General features: G+C 36.8%; 1 protein-coding gene across 1 annotated transcript in view; it reads left to right on the forward strand.

The window, feature by feature from the left end:
* The first annotated feature begins 1412 nt into the window (after window positions 1-1412).
* LOC101037794 (solute carrier organic anion transporter family member 1B1) overlaps window positions 1413-16452 on the forward strand; it is a 99619-nt gene continuing 84579 nt past the window's right edge. The window contains exon 1 of the mRNA XM_003926555.4: window positions 1413-1501. The gene's annotated coding sequence lies outside the window, so the exon portion shown is untranslated. The remainder of the gene's footprint in view (window positions 1502-16452) is intronic.

Genomic DNA, 16452 nt, shown 5'->3' on the forward strand with positions numbered 1-16452 from the left:
CTTTCTGGGAATACTAAGAACTTTTCAAAGTCACTCATTTAAAAAAATTTTCTAGTTGATTCTAATTCACAGCTAACTTTAAGAATGAGTGCTATTTAATACTAAATACTTACAATGGTAGCTTAGTTTCCCATAGAAAAACCTGGATATTATGCTCTGAGCTTTTATCGAGGATATTTTTTGTGGGGGGAAGGGAGACAAAGTCTCTCTCTGTCACCCAGGCTGGAGTGAAGTCTCTCTCTGTCACCCAGGCTGGAGTGCGGTGTTGAGATCTCCACTCATTGCAACCTCCACCTCCCAGGTTCAAGCAATTATCGGCCTCAGCCTCCCAGGTAGATGGGATTACTGGTGCCCACTACCACCCAAGCTAATTTCTGTATTTTTAGTAGAGACGAGGTTTCACGATCTTGGCCAGGCTGGTCTCAAGCTTCTGAACTTGTGATCTGCCTGCCTTGGCCTCTCAAAGTTTTGGGATTACAGGCATGAACCACCACACCCAGCCAAGATTCTATTTTATTTTTTAAGTGACATGAAATATATATGCCCCTGGATTTTCTGGAAAACCACTATGTGGATAAATGTTGCCTGCATCAGACATTATATGGTAATTTTTTAATTTTTTATAATTTGTTGCTTGGGAAACTAAAAGTTTTTAAAATTATTATTCTTCTCTCTATGAAATGTAGAGTTTTGTATTACCTAATGTGTTTTACTTTTTTGCCTTAACTTCCAGCAAGCTCTCGGATAAGCTAACTTTTGGTCATAGAACTGAGGGAAGGGCTGGGCGCAGTGGCTCATGCCTGTAATCCCAGGACTTTGGGAGGCTGAGGTGGGTGGATCACAAGGTCAAGAGATGGAGACCATCTGGGCCGACATGGTGAAACCCCATCTCTACTAAAAATACCAAAAAAAGAGAAAAGAAAAAAAAGAACTGAGGGAATGTGTTCTCTTCTCAGGTCCAAAATGGGGCATAGTTTTAAAGGCAAGAACTTCCCAGCACCATGCCTCTCTCCCATGCCTCTCCATCTGGGAGATTTAATGATTTCTGTTTAATTTTCATACACGTGGGAAGAATTAAAAAAAGTCAATCACTCCAGAGGAAGTTTAAGGAAACTCTTTTCATTGGCCAGGGGTCTTAGAGAAGGTGGGAATTCCTCCCAGGTTAAAAGTCTCCTTCTTCCACACCCCTTTGGATTCTGTACTTGAGTCCCCTTCCACACCCTTTGTGAAATCCTTTTTCTCTCTCATCTTTTTCTGTCTCTTTTTTCTCTTTCTCTGCCTAAATAAATCACTTTCTGCAAACAATTTTTGGGGTCTGGTATTTACGAGCATGCCACGCCTGCGTGGTCCCTTCTCCCATTCTTGAGAGAGTGAGAGACCAAAAGCCTGGAGCCAACCGGGAAGCCAGCTGAGCACTCCCCTGCTCCCTCCCAAAACCTGGCAACATTACTGGCGAGTCAGCCAGGAGTGGGGTACAGCCAGGAGAAGAAGATTTCAAACTGTAAGTAAAACCGGCCGCATTCTGTACTGTCTCTTTAAGAACACCAGAGCAGCAGCGCCACAGGGACACATGGCCCAGCCCATCTTTAAGCAGCACAGGCCAGCCAGAATTAAAGGCACAGTCTTTTCCTCCAAACTCTCTGCTTTCCCTCTGTCTCTCTAGGCTGCTTCTCTGGGCAAAAACCTGCCAGAGGTGGGGCAGGCAGATGCTATGTGCAGTTACCGGGTGTGCAGTGGCATGCAGTGGCTGTTGGGCTCACACAGGTAGGGTGGCAGGTGAGCACTCCCCTGGCCCCAGACCTTTCACTCCTTGCTGGAGGGGAACTGGGACTGGGGAGTGCAGAGGCCTGGCATAGCCCAGCAGGCCTCTCTGTCGTTCCCCAGTCAAAGACAGCAGTGAAGTAAAGGGGGCCCAAGTGCAAACATGGTCCCAGCATCATGGCGGAATGGAATGCTGCAAAGGACGGAGCAAGCCTTCCCCTCCCAGCACATAGCAGTGTTTAAAAAGTCTCCTGAATGGGGGTAGTGGTGCAGCGACCTAGCTTTTAAAATCACAGTGGCAAGCAGTTTTTTGGTCTTGGTATGCCAGCTGAAATAAAGAAAACAGCTGCTGGCTATCAGCTCTTCGGGGCTTTCCAGAGGCCAGACCGCCTGAGGGTGCAGCATTCTCATTTAGATAAGGTTTTAGGAAGCTTTCCACCTGGCTTTAACACAAGTGGCCTGTTAGCATGGTTGGTTAAGGCACAGGACTGGCAGCTGTGAGTTTAGTGGTTCAAATCCTCAGTGGAATCAGCCTTGAATTGGGGAAACTTTGGGGAAGTTCAGAAGCTGAAGGCTATGGGACTTTGTGTTTAGTGTATAATTTGTCTTGCTTATTATTGGCTCTGTCTCTATGGAGCTTTTCCATCTAGAAGATCATAGTTAAACTGGTTCCAGGACCCGAACAGTTAATGGCAGGACTCACAACCCTAAGGGCATTTTTCTACAATGGAAAATGGGTCAGGGAAGGATGTCTGGGTCCTGTGGATATTGTTTTGGCCTCACCCATGCGGTCTGCCTTTACACTGTGTGCTCTAATGGCTCCTCCCTAGAAGTTTACCCTTCTGGGGCAGTTTTATAATTTGGCCTGTGTAAACGAATTGGGACCAATTTGACACATAATCTTTGGAGAAGGAGCAGCTCATCTTCCTCTGCCAAACAGCATGGCCAAATTAACACTTAAGTGGAAAAACCTGGTCTATAGTATTACAGATTATAATACTATTCTTTAATTAGAACTGTATTGTAAAAGTGAGAGTAAATGGTTTGACGTCCCCTGTGTGCAACTTTTCTTTTCCCTGAGAAATAAGCCTCAGTTCTATCAGGACTGTACCCTATACCCTATTCAGCCCTCCTCAGAACTACTTCCATATGTGGGACTCCTTGTGGCAACTACCTCCACCAATGCCAACCAGGTTTCCTCAGTTCCTGTACCCCAGCAGGAGCCAGGGAGCAACAAAATGGCCAGGGCAACTCAGGCTACCTGGATGCCCCAACTCTGCCCCCTACAGGTAGTCAGAAGAGAAATTGGCCTGACCAAAATAACTCTCAAACTCCAATTATCCTTTTCATAGTGGGAAGAAAACCTGTCTTTTTCTAGGAAAATGTTGCTATTTTGTAAACCAGTGTTGTTTTGAACATAGAACTCAGGAATCAATCAAACACAGGACTAAAAATCTTCTAGAAACAATATTGTAAAGCTTAACAACTGACTGTCCTGGCTCTATTCTCTCCTGGCCTCCTTTATAACCATTCTCTAATTGTTGGCCTCTGGGCCTCTCATCTCTAACCACCTTGTCACGTTCATTTCTTCTAAAACTATGAGGTCACAAATAATCCTGCCACTGAAACCCAAATGTCCTTGGCTCATGAGTTCTATTGCGGACCTCAGGATCAACCTGTACCCCTAAAATGCTCCCCTTTGGAGGAATCTTTAACTGTAGGGCCCCTTCTATGCTCCATTTCAGCAGGAAGTAAAGAGAAATTGACGCCCGTGTTCCAACAGAAGTTGAACTTTTCTGTTCAGAGGAGGGAAATGAGGGAATGGGTTCTCTTTTGGGTCCACAAGGGGGCATAGATTTAAGGGCAAGAACTTCCCAGCACCATGCCCCCCTCCCATGCCTCTTCATTCTGGAGAGTTAACAGTTTCTGTTTAATTTTCATGCATGAAGAATCAAAAAGATAATCACTCCAGCAGAAGTTTAAGTGAACTCTTCATTGGCTAGGGGACTTGGAGAAGGTGGGAATTCCTCCCAGGTTAAAAGTCCCCTTCTTCCACACCCCTTTGGATTCCATACTTGGGTTCCCTTCCACACCCTTCGTGGAATCCTTTTTCTCTCTCCTTTTTCTCTTTCTCTGCCTAAATAAATCACTTTCTGCAAACACTTTTTGGGGTCTGCTATTTTATGAGTGTACCACACCTGTGTGGTCCCCTCTCCCATTCTTGGGAGAGTGAGAGACCAAAAGCCTGGAGGCCACTGGGGAGCGAGCTGAGTTCTCCCCTGTACCACAAAAACTTGGCAACATTACTATTTGGATTAGCAATTTTTTTTTTTTGGTGCTTTTGTCCATAGTTTGAATTTGTGTTTGTTTCTTAATTATGCCTATCTTCTTGAAATAATAGGTTTTTAAAACCAAACAGTACCAAATAAATCTGCATATTTTTTGAGTTCCCAGACTAACATAAGTATCTATGTATATGCTTATCTAAAATAATTCACTTCCCAAATTACATTATGTATTTTCAAGTAGTAGCATAAGAAGAATCAGACTAGTTATGTACAATTGGTGACAATGACAAATTGTCTCAACAGAGTATATCATATAATATTAGACTAAAATACAGATACATCTGGATAAAAGTAGTTTATATAGTATTTAAAATTTGTATATTTGCCTTTAGAGATTCCAGTCTTTTCCTTCTTGACCTTTGTTTCTCTCTGTTCTCATTTTTAATGATGTCAGCATTATCCTTTATTCCTTTCTTTGGAAGTGTTTTGGGGGAAAAAAAAGGGAATGAAAGTAATCATATTAATTGCTGCAGAAATCAGAAAGCCAAACCACAATGAATCAACCCAAAGAATTTTTCCAGATCAAAAAGATTTAAGAGTCTGATCATTTCAAAATGGTTACCTTTACGTTATGTCAATTCACCCAAGCTAAAAATATATGTAAGAGCAGGGGTTGAGAGATAGTCTACTACAGTTACTGACAAAAAAATAGTCACATTGAACACATAATTATGTAGTCATATATTTACTAACTGAATATGGACCATATCTTTATCTTAGTATATATAAAGATTATCACAGTTACTTTCATATATTATACACCCTAGTATTTATTGAATAAAGAATACATATTATAATGATGTGTTTATTTATTGTAGGAGAGTACTTGCATAATTTTAAATATGACAACGTATTTGAAAGGACAAAAAAAAAAACTGAAAAAGATTATTTCAAAATTAGTGTGTAAACCAAAAGTAAATTCTAAGAGCCCAACCAACTAAATAGATCTCTGCTATTAGCCAAGGGAAATTTCAAAGAAATGTAAAAAAAAAAATAATATAAAAAAAATAATCAGGCCATGGTGGGAAGGGGATCAGACATGTCTCATAATATTCTCCTCCCTTTTGGAATTCAGGCATAACTGACCAGCATTAACTTTAAGAATCTTAAGACTAATCAGACTGACCCTTATAGCAATTAGATATCAAATTCCAACCTGATTCTAGTATAGCATCACACGGCAGATAGACCCTGAAAGAAAAAATTGTTGTATCAAAAATATATTTTTTTGACAAATTTTTAAATGATCCTGCAAAGCTGTCTCTTGTGGGGAAAAATTTACATTCTCTATGGAATCCCTTTATTTTCCAGGTGTTTTTCTTACTGTGAAGAGATTAGCTGAGAGTCTAACACCTTTTAAGGTTCTGAATAGAAAAGACATGCCATCTATTGCCTTAAGAGTGTCCACCTATGGGACTTCATCTACATAAGAAGAACCTTGGTCTCTATTAAAAGGAGTGTCTGGGCTAAGACAAGGGGTTGTGGAGACCCAGGTCTTTCAATGATAATTTAACTCTTTCAACAAATTGCCCATTAAAAACTGTTTGAATCTACTTGTGACCCATAAACTCCTTTGGTTCAAGTTGTCCTGCCTCTCCAAACTGACTCAATAGATACCTTGCACGTACTGATTGATGTCTTATGTTTCCCTAAAATGTATAGAGCCAAGTTGTAATGCAACCATTTGGGGCATTATATAGTTTCCTTAGCATAGAAGGGTCAGAAGCCAGTAGATTGGTTCCTCAGGCTGCAGGACACTGGAAGAAGCATCACTATTGTGTGGGATTTTAAGGCACTATCTCTAGTAAGAGTAAAAGGAGCAGAAAGACAGAGTACTATGTCAATAGAAAGGGAATAGAGTAATACCAAATTATAGCATATTTGCCTGCTTTCTCTACTCTAGAATATCATTTACAGAACACGAATCTCTTGAACTTTATTTCTATCTCAATTTCCTATTTATATACTCACATATACCAAATCATCAGCATAAATTCAGCTTCTGAAGATGTTTTCCTCTTTGGGATTAATTCTACAGTGGCTCTTAGATAGATGTCTTTGACTCTTTTTTTTTTTTTTTGAGACAGAGTTTCACTCTTGTTACCCAGGCTGGAGTGCAATGGCGCAATCTTGGCTCACCACAACCTCCACCTCCTGAGTCACGCAATTCTCCTGCTTCAGCCTCCTGAGTAGCTGGGATTACAGGCATGCACCACCATGCCCAGCTACTTTTTTGTATTTTTAGTAGAGACGGGGTTTCACCATGTTGACCAGGATGGTCTCAATCTCTCGACCTCGTGATCCGCCCACCTCGGCCTCCCAAAGTGCTGGGATTACAGGCATGAGCCACTGCGCCCGGCCTGTCTTTGACTCATTTTTAAATAAGTATTTTAAGAAATAAAGAAGAAACTCATAAATAGATTCAAATATAAGAGAAATAACATTCTTTACTATTAGCCATTTCTATTTCTTTTCTTATTCCCTTTTTTGACTTCTTGCAAAGTTCCTGAAGAGAGAACATATCTTTATCTTTTTAAATTTATTTTACACTTTTAACCAAACCCAATATCTTATTCAAATCCCCTTAGCAGAAATTATTCGGTTACAAGTCCACTGAACCGATATCAATAAAATGAAGTAGACAATCTGATGAATCTTGTGTTCATCTTAAAATTCATGTTCTATCTTCCATAAATGAAAAACTGAGAACAAGTTGCATGAAACTGAAACTATAGATTCATATTCATGTCTGTATGAACAGAGGGAAAACATGTTTGTTAATGAGGTAATGAGGACAATGTGGGCAATGTACAGATCATCACCTTCTGCTTTGCATACACCACCACATCGAAATCCAGTAACAATGTCTTTTGATCCTTTTCATTCTCATTATCATTAATATCAAAATGTAAGTGTACAATCTTTTTACAGTTAGTTTTCAATTATCCTCATGTGGATAGTTTACATTTAGATAATCAAATGTCAACCTTCTCTGATTTTTAAGTGATAATTTCCTGTAAATTACTGTGGGATAAGGAATAAAAAGTAAGAAAAATGAGATAATAAACTATAATGAATAACATAATGACTATGTTGTATTTTATAAAATAATCCAACAAAACAAGTCTCCAACATTAGATTCTCTAAAGTTTTGTTTTAACAGTATGACTCTGACTTTCTGAGAATCCCTAAAATAATTCCTCCATGAGTTTCACAAATGCCGACAAAAAGCATTTTCCCATTGTAATGAGAAGCCTTGAAAGAATCTCAGTCACCATGACATGAGATTCAGTCATTACAGCATAATGTAATGACTTTTTCTCTTCTCATAAGAAGAAAAGAATTAACGGACTGTGACCATTTAACTTGGGCAAATTACTACAAGATCCACATATACTTTCTCAGAAAATAAATTACATCCTGCAAGAATGGAGAATATATATCCAGCTATGTCTTTCTGTGGTAGAAATTATGCTGGGTTGCTATGTTTCTATTAGATAAGAAAAAGCTGAAGAAAACATGCCCTTCTGAGTGCTGAAAGAGCTAAAGAGTGTTATACTTGGGTGCCACCAGTAGTCCTAATTTCTGTGCTATGGAACATAATACAAAAGATCAAAACACCATCCCCTTAGAACAATTGCCCAGTGATGACCACAGAGCTTGGTTGTGAACTGTGGACAAAGGCTTCTGTTTCTGTACTCATGATCCCATGAGACATAACAGCCTCAAATAAACAGCACCTTTGGCAGATGGCAGAAAAATATGTAACTTATAGCTTAATATTACTTCAGATTGTCTTGAATAAAACAAAAAAAGAACAGTAAAGACGTTTAGCCTAGAAATTTCTGGTCCCTTCAAAAATGCTTCAAAAAAGATAAAATATCTTTTGTTCATTTAACTTATCAATTTAAAATACAGTAACCTTAGAAAACTACATTCATTTCCAAAACCACCAACAAAATGGCAGTACATAAATTTTAAACAGAAAAGGAAAAGCATAATTCCACAAAGATAAAGAGAATAACAAGAGATTTGACAAGAAAAAAAATGACAGAGTTCAACAAGATTTTGAAAATGGAAAAGTAGATAAGTGAGTGGTCCCTGAATCAGAAGATAAAAGAAACTGTAAGTGCCTGCAAGAGAACAACCAAATACATGCCACAGATGCTGGAAAATTCAGGCAAAATAATTATAAATGCAAAAGTGTTCATGGTTCAAAAAACAGAAGAGTTTAAATATATTAGTTTAATGTGTGTTTGAGCAATAACTAGACTCCCAGAGATATCCTCTGCCACTACAAGTGAAACTGTTCTTTGAATATAGAGTCCAGACAGGCACATTGGGGATAGAGAGACCATAATAAAAATTGGGGGTATTAGATAAAAAACCAATTACATAGTAAAAAGAAAGATGTCCACTTTAACCTGGCTGGTAGCCAAGCTTCTACCTCTTAAGGAACAGTTGGGAGAATTCTTGTGTAGGATAACTAACAGGTTATCTACAAATCTGAGCCATCTGTAAAACAACTGGTCCACGTGCAATAACTCTGCGAAGAAGTCCTCCCTTTGCCGAGTCCTACACATTTATACAGAACTTTCAGTTCGCTTGTTGTTGTTCCTTCTGAAACGTGAATAGGAAACAAAGGATCACCAATTATATGAGAGAATTCTATAATAGTAAAGACAGTCGTGAACAAATAAAAAGTGGTACATGTGAAAGAGCCAGTGACCAAGAATCCAGATGCATAAAAACTTACATGGGAAAAAACTTGAATTATTGAAAGAATAAAAGATGTTTCTTAAAAGGAGGCATTCAAGAAACAAGAGTCCTTGAAAATTAAAAATGTGACAGCAAAAAAAAAGAAAGCCATTTACAATTTGGAAGATAAAGTTTCATCTTCCAGAATGTGACAAGAAGATATAAAATTAGAAGAAAAGATGAGAAAACCAAAAGCTTAATCCAAGATGTTAGATATTCAAGTAGTGGAAGTTCTAAAATAATCAGAAAATAGTGACATGAGAGAAGGTTTGGAGAAGATATCATCAAAGAAAAAGATGCAAGTATCTTTTCTAAATAATCAGATTGAAGGCACTAAGCACAATGGAGAAGAAGGATTTATACTAGACAGTTATGAATTTTGAACTCTGCAGCTTATAAGAACATTGTAATAGTTTCCAGATAAAGATAACTGCTCATAGGAATTAGAATGGCATAGGATTCTCAATAATAAAAATGGATTCAAGAAAACATTTGAAAAATGTCTTCAAAATCCCTGGGGAAAATATTTCAACCTAGAATTTTATTCTGCCCAAATTATCAATCAACTGTAAGAGTAGAATGTAAATATTATCAGATGTACAAAGTTGTACATTTTTTACTGCCCTGGTAAATTTTCTCAGAGAGCTATTATCTTCCCCATGAAAAGAAGTGACAGTAAAAAGGAAAGCAGATGTGACACCCAGGAAATGAGTAACTGGATGTTAGAAAGAGGTAAAAAGCAAATGCCCAAAGATAATAATGAGGAAAAATTCCAAGGAAACAGCCATGCAGCAGGCATAGAGAGATCCCACTTAATATTGCAGATGAATAATTGAAGGTAATATGAAAGGAATCTCTAAGACAAAAATGATATGCTCTGATATAGATGAGTATATCATCAGGTAACATGCCCTAATAGTGGAGAGTTTGGTGATAAATTAGTGAGCGATACAAAGAAAGCAAATTAAATGAAAAATGGGGTAATTGTTTAATGCAGAGAAAATAAAAGTTATATAAGAATGTAAGAAAACAATGATAAAAGCATGGTTCAGTGGTGAAAAACACATAGTCATCCAAATGCAAATGATGAATGTGATTTCATACTAGGAATTCAATGTATACATAACAGTAAAGTATTGAGATACTGACAGATGTTGTGGGTTCAGCTCCAGGGCACCAAAATGAAGCTAATACCATACTAAAGTGACTTACATAATTTTTTTTTGGCTTTGTAGTCCATATAAAAGTTGTTTGCACTATATAGTAACCTACTAAGTGTGCAATAGCATTATGTCTAAATTTCTACAGCTCTACATTAGCACTTGCACCAGGAACTTCTATGTTATGGAGGCAGCTTATTTCCTTAAGCCTCATGAATCAACCTCTATTAATTTTATATTTTTCTTCTGCAGCTTTCTCACCTCTCTCAGCTCTTATAGTATCAAAAAGAGTTAGGGTCTTGTCATGGATTATGGTTTGGCTTAAGGGAATGTTGTGGCTAATTTGATCTATCTACTAATGTGGCTACTCGGATGTTCTCCAATTAGCAATAAGGCTGTTTCACTTGTTTACTATTCTTGTGTTGACTGAAATAATACTTTAAATTTTCTTCATGTACTTTTTCTTTGCATTCACAATTTGATGACTGTTTGGTGCAAGTGGCCTAGCTTTTGGCTTATCTTAGCTTTTGATGTACCTTCCTTACTAAACTTAATCATTTCTAGCTTTTGGCTTAAAGTGAGAGATATGCCACTTGTTTCTTCCCTCGGACACTTAGAGACCATTGTAAGGTTATTAACTGGCTTGATTTCAATACTGTTGTGTCTCAGACAGTAGGGAGAGAGATGGGTCAATGCCTGGTCAATGAAGCACTCAGAACACACAAAACTTTATTAGGTTCTCCATTTTATATGGGCATGGCTAGTGGCACCTGAAAACGGTAACAACAGTAACATAAAAGATCACTAATCAGATCACCATAACAGATATAATAATTATTTAAAAATTGAAATATTATGAGAATTACCAAAATATGACACAGACATAGAGTGAACACATGCTATTGAAATGAAAAAATGATGCTCATGGACTAGCTTGATGCAGGATTGCAAGAAATATTCAATTTGTTAAAAAAAAAAAGCAGTATCTGCAAAAAGGCAATAATATGCAATAAAGCAAGGCATGCCAGGATTAAAAGAATAAACTTTACTTAGAAATATGAGGCAATTAGAAGAAAAAGCCAAAAGACTTGTAAGTCGTTGCCTCTGGAAAGCAGTAATAAGGAACAAGTGAGAGCTCTTTTTCAATATGATCCTTTTAAAATGATTTAGTTTTTACAACTTTGTACATCGATTGCTTTGGTAAAAATTAAAATAAAAATACCTTTTAGTCTGGTTTGTCTGTAGGTGTCCTACAATTAAGCAGAATCTCATTGTCATTAGAAACATCTAAATAGTACCAAGAGGAAAATAATCCCAAATTTTGGCTAGTTCATAATACCATGAAAAACTTGTCCTAAATCCCTGTTGCATAAATTGACAAAATGTTACTATATAAGGATATGAGTCAGCCAAAAGCACTAAACATGCTAATGAAATACAATTTGCATTTTCTTATTCCTATTACAGTAGAAATTAGGCATTGAAGGAACATACTTCAACATAGCAAAGTCCATATATGAAAACCCATAATTAAAATTATACAATATAGGGAAAATCAGAATGCCTTTCCTCTAAGAACTGGAACAAGATTAAAATTCCCGATTTTAGCTCTCTTCTTTAACATAGTACTGAAGTCTTAGTTAGAGCAGTCAGACAGAAGAAATAAATAAAAGACATCCCAATTAAAAAAAAGAGAAGTTAAATTTTCCATTTTTGCAGATAACATGATTATATATATATATGTACGTTACTTTAAAGATGCCACCAAAAACTTTTAAAATTGTTCAATGAATTTAGTAAATTTGCAAAGTACAGAATAACCATACAAAATCAGTGGCATTTGAATACATCAGTAAAAAACTACCTGGGAGATAAATTAGTAAACCCACTTCATTTACAATAAGTCCAAAAAATCTATGATTAAATTTAAACAGGGAGATGAAAGACATTTACAAGGAAAAATCCAAAAATAAATTGAAGAAGACACAATAAAATAGATATCTCATAGTCATGTATTGGCAGAATTTATATTATTAAAATGAACATACTATCCAAAGCTATCTACAGAGAAATGCAATCCCTAAAAATACCAATACTATTCTTCATAAAAATAGGAAAAATTTCTAAAATTCCTATGGAACTATGAAAGACTTGGAATAGGCAAAGCAATGCTGAACAAAAAGAACAAAGCTAGAGGCATCACACCACTTGACTTCAAAGTACACTTGCAAAGCTATCATAACTAAAAGAGCATTATATTGGCATAAAACAGGCACCTAAGTGAAACAAAATAGAGAACCCAGAAATAAATTCACATATTTACAGTCAAGTGATTTTTGAAAAAAATGTCAGGAACATACAATATGGAAAGTACACTCTTTTTAATAAGTGGTACTTGGAAAACTGAATATCCATATGCTGAAGAGTAAAACTATATCCCTATCCCTCACTATATTACAAAACTATTCAAAATTTGTTAAAGTCTTAAGGCTGAAAACTATAAAGAAAAACTATTAAAAAAACTATAGAAAAACTATAAAGAAAAACTATAAAAAAAACTGGAAGAAAAGAGAGGAAATCCATCAGAACATTTGTCTAATCAATGATCTTATAGCTAGGACTTTTAAAGCACAGCAAAAATCATAAAACTGACACATTTACTACATTAAACTGAAAAGATTCTCTACAGAAAGGAAATAACCAACATTAAATAGTGGACAAATGGCATAAACAGACATTTCTCAAAGGTAGTCATACAAATGGCCAACAGGTAAATTAAAAATGCCCACAATAATCAAGAAAATACAAATCAAAAGCACAACGCAATATCATCTAACTTCAACTAGAATAGCTATTATCAAAAGACACTTAAAAAATGTTGGTGTGGACAAAGGGAAAAGGGAACTTTTATATACTGTTTGATGGGAATGTAAATTAGTACAACCATTATAGAAAAAAAATCAAGAACTACCATATGATTCTGCAATGTCACTAATTAATATTTATAATAGGGAAAGGTATTATCAAAGGTATAGCTGCACTACTGTGTTTATTGCAGCACTAGTCACAATAGCAAAGGTATGGAATAAATGTGTCCACCAATAGATGAGTGGATTAAAAATACACACACACACACACACACACACACACACACACACACACACGAATATTATTCAGCCACAGGAAAGATAAAGTTTTATGATTTGCAACAACATGGTTGGAACTGGAAGTCATTATGGTCAGTGAAATAAGCCAGGTGCAGAAAGACAGGTTTCATTTGTTCTCACTCATATATGGGGACTAGAAGAGTTGATCTCATGGAGGTAGAGAGTAGACTAATGGTTAATAAAAGCTTGGAAAATTTCAGGGCAGGGGATAAAGAGAGGTTGGTTGAAGGGTTCACACAGTTAGTTCTAACACAGTGACTATGGTTGATGATAATTTGTTTTATTTATATTTCAAATTAGCTAGTAATGAAGATTTGAAATATTCCAATAGAAAAAAAATGCTAAATGTCTCAGGTGATAAATATTCTAAATACCCTGATTTAAGCATTACATATTGTATACATGGATTAAAATATCACTTGTACCCCATGAAAATGTATAATTATTACATATGAATAAAAACATATATGCCACAGTTAAAAAAATACTTAGTTTGCCTCAACAAATTGCATAATGGAAGGTAATAAATTTTTGTAAAACCTGTAATTTTTACAAAAGTGGCTCTTTGTAGAAACGTTTTATTAAAGTATGATTTTTCTATTAATTAGATTTTACAACTGAGGTTAGGTGGATCTCCACATAAGACCCTTTAATAGATTGCATTTTCTAGCATTCAGCCTCTGATACGACTTAATCTTGCATTACACAATGCTTTAGACCAGGGCTGGCTTGGATTAGACTCATATTTTAAAATTCAGCCATTGATTTATTTCATACCTAAGAAAAATGCAGTTGAAACACACACCGTCCCTCATAAACAAAACCCAAAGAAGTGAAAGATACAAATTTCAAGACAGAAGGGTGTTCAGGAGACTAACAAGCACCTGTGTTCTTCCTTATTCAGAAACATATATTTAAAAACACACGTCACAAATCTTACCAGAATCCTGACTCTTTTGAAGGTGCAATAGTTTACAGCAATTCTGCTTGTGATAAGTGTTTATTATTTTGCATTTTAAAATATGTGTTTTCAAGTAAATTCTTTGACATTCTAAATCAGGGTCTGGCTTGCCTGGGAATTGACAAGGTGCCATATCTATACCTGGATCTCACATACCTTCCTGCCCATTTCAACATACTCAAAGAATTCAGTTGCTTTCATGACAGGCTCCTTTACTCTTTGTGAAGAAAAGTCAGAAACCTCATCTGTCAGCTTAAGGGCAAAAAATGTTTACCGGAATGGTTTCCAGCCTCGCTCTCTGTGCACTCCGGTTGAGCAGACAGTAAAAATGGTTGTCTCCTTTTTCCTTTCCAAATTCAAGATGAGTGAAAGAAAAAGTTTTGTGTGTGACTAGGATTAGCATAATGACTTTGGTGTATTTTTGATACTTGGATCCTTTTTTTCTGAGAAACAAACTTTCTGGTTGCTGTTTTTCCTTTGTCTTTGTTTTTCTGTATCATTCTGTCATAAAGAGGGTTACTGTATGGTAGAACATGGGTCTAGAACCACTATAAGCCCACTGTTTAAGCCAGCCCTGCAGACCAGTCAGTTTTGCAGTTCTGACTAGACCAGCATCTGTTAAGACAAACTTTGCTGTGAGTTTATGAAATTAACACTGGATGAAGTTCCCTTCTCATCTTGTTTTATGTCTTTGAAAACTTGACATGTGACAAAGTAGGAGTACCCTAAGTCTTAGCCAGCTGGAGGGCACGCACTTTTGGGGTCACATCAAGTAACTATCCTAAAAAGACTGGGATTCTAAAGCATGTATGATTTTTAGCAGTACACTTTTCATTTTGAACATGTCAAGCTGTTAGGAGAGTTTTGTCTTAAAAATTTCAGTTCCAAAGGAGATTTTGCTGTCTTAAGTCTATTTCTGAAAGTGAATTTTTAGGGATTACAAGGATGGCTTCTTCTGTCAGCTTTTTGAGAGAGAAGGAAGAAAGAAACTAGCTAAGCAAATAGAGCAAAGTACTCCACAGAACTTCTTTTCTAACAAAAGAGCAGACTGGGATGGGAACAGTGGCTCATGTCTATAATCCCAGCACTTTGGGAGGCTGAGGTGGGTGGATCACCTGAGGTCAGGAGTTCGAGACCAGCCTGGATAACATGTTGAAATGCTGTTTCCACTAAAAATACAAAAAATTAGCTGGGCGTGATGGTGCCTGCATGTAATCTCAGTTACTATCAAGGCTGAGGCAGGAGAATCACTTGAATCTGGGAGGTTAAGTTGCAGTGAGCTGAGATCAAGCCATTGAACTCCAGCTTGGGCAACAAGAGTGAAGCTCTGTCTCCAAAAATAAATAAATAAATAAATAAGAAAAGAAAAAACAGCCTGAGAGATCAAGCTGTAAGCCAGCACAAAACAGTGCTTTCTGTGTAATCAGCAATTTTCACATACATACAGTGGGCCCCAGTAAGTACATTCGTTTTCTTTTTTGGATATATTCAGATAAGGAAACTTGCACATGGGGTCTTGCTTGGAACATGCCTTTAGCAGAACAGAGGAGTTACAGTGGGCCCAGCACATACACAATGGAGATTGCACCCTCTAACACATGCACAGTAGGAGAAGTCAAACAACATGGAGTAACTTAGGCTAAGAGCCCACATGTGCACTGGAAGGATGAGATGGGGCTGTCAGGATTCTTGCCTTATGCAAATGACACATCTTGTTCTAACCAGTTTTTTTCTGTCTTATTAGATGAAGCACTGCCTCCACTACCTCCACCACCTCATCTATAAAAGGCTTTGTATTCAACTGTAAAGTGACAACACTTTTTGGGGACCCCTCACTGCTGCAGAGAGCTTTTTCTCTTTCTGTTACTGATTAAACTTTTGCTCCAATCTGACTTTTGGTGTGTCCACATTCCTTGATTTCCTTGGTCATGAGAAGAAAAACTCTGAGTGATACCTCAGGCAAATGAGGCAATTTCATTTTTAGGAAAGCCTCTTGATTGAATGGCAAAAACATATTGAAACCCTGTAAAAGTATCATCTAGATTTTTAATGAAAAAGCTTATTGGATTGAGTCTCTATTGCAGTTGAGAACACCACTGAAAATTCTACTAATCAATGGCCAAGAGACAGATCCTATAAATTAGACTAAAATTCCTAAATTATGAAAAGGAAGCATTTTAGAGATTTCCTATCCCAAACACTTTATGCAAAGATCAAATTATTTTAAAAAGAGATATAATACTACTATGGCTAGCCTTAAAAATTACCTTTACTAAAGGGAAGAGCAGACATCTTTC

This window comes from Saimiri boliviensis, chromosome 7 (genome assembly GCF_048565385.1).
Source record: "Saimiri boliviensis isolate mSaiBol1 chromosome 7, mSaiBol1.pri, whole genome shotgun sequence".
NCBI lineage: Eukaryota > Metazoa > Chordata > Mammalia > Primates > Cebidae > Saimiri > Saimiri boliviensis.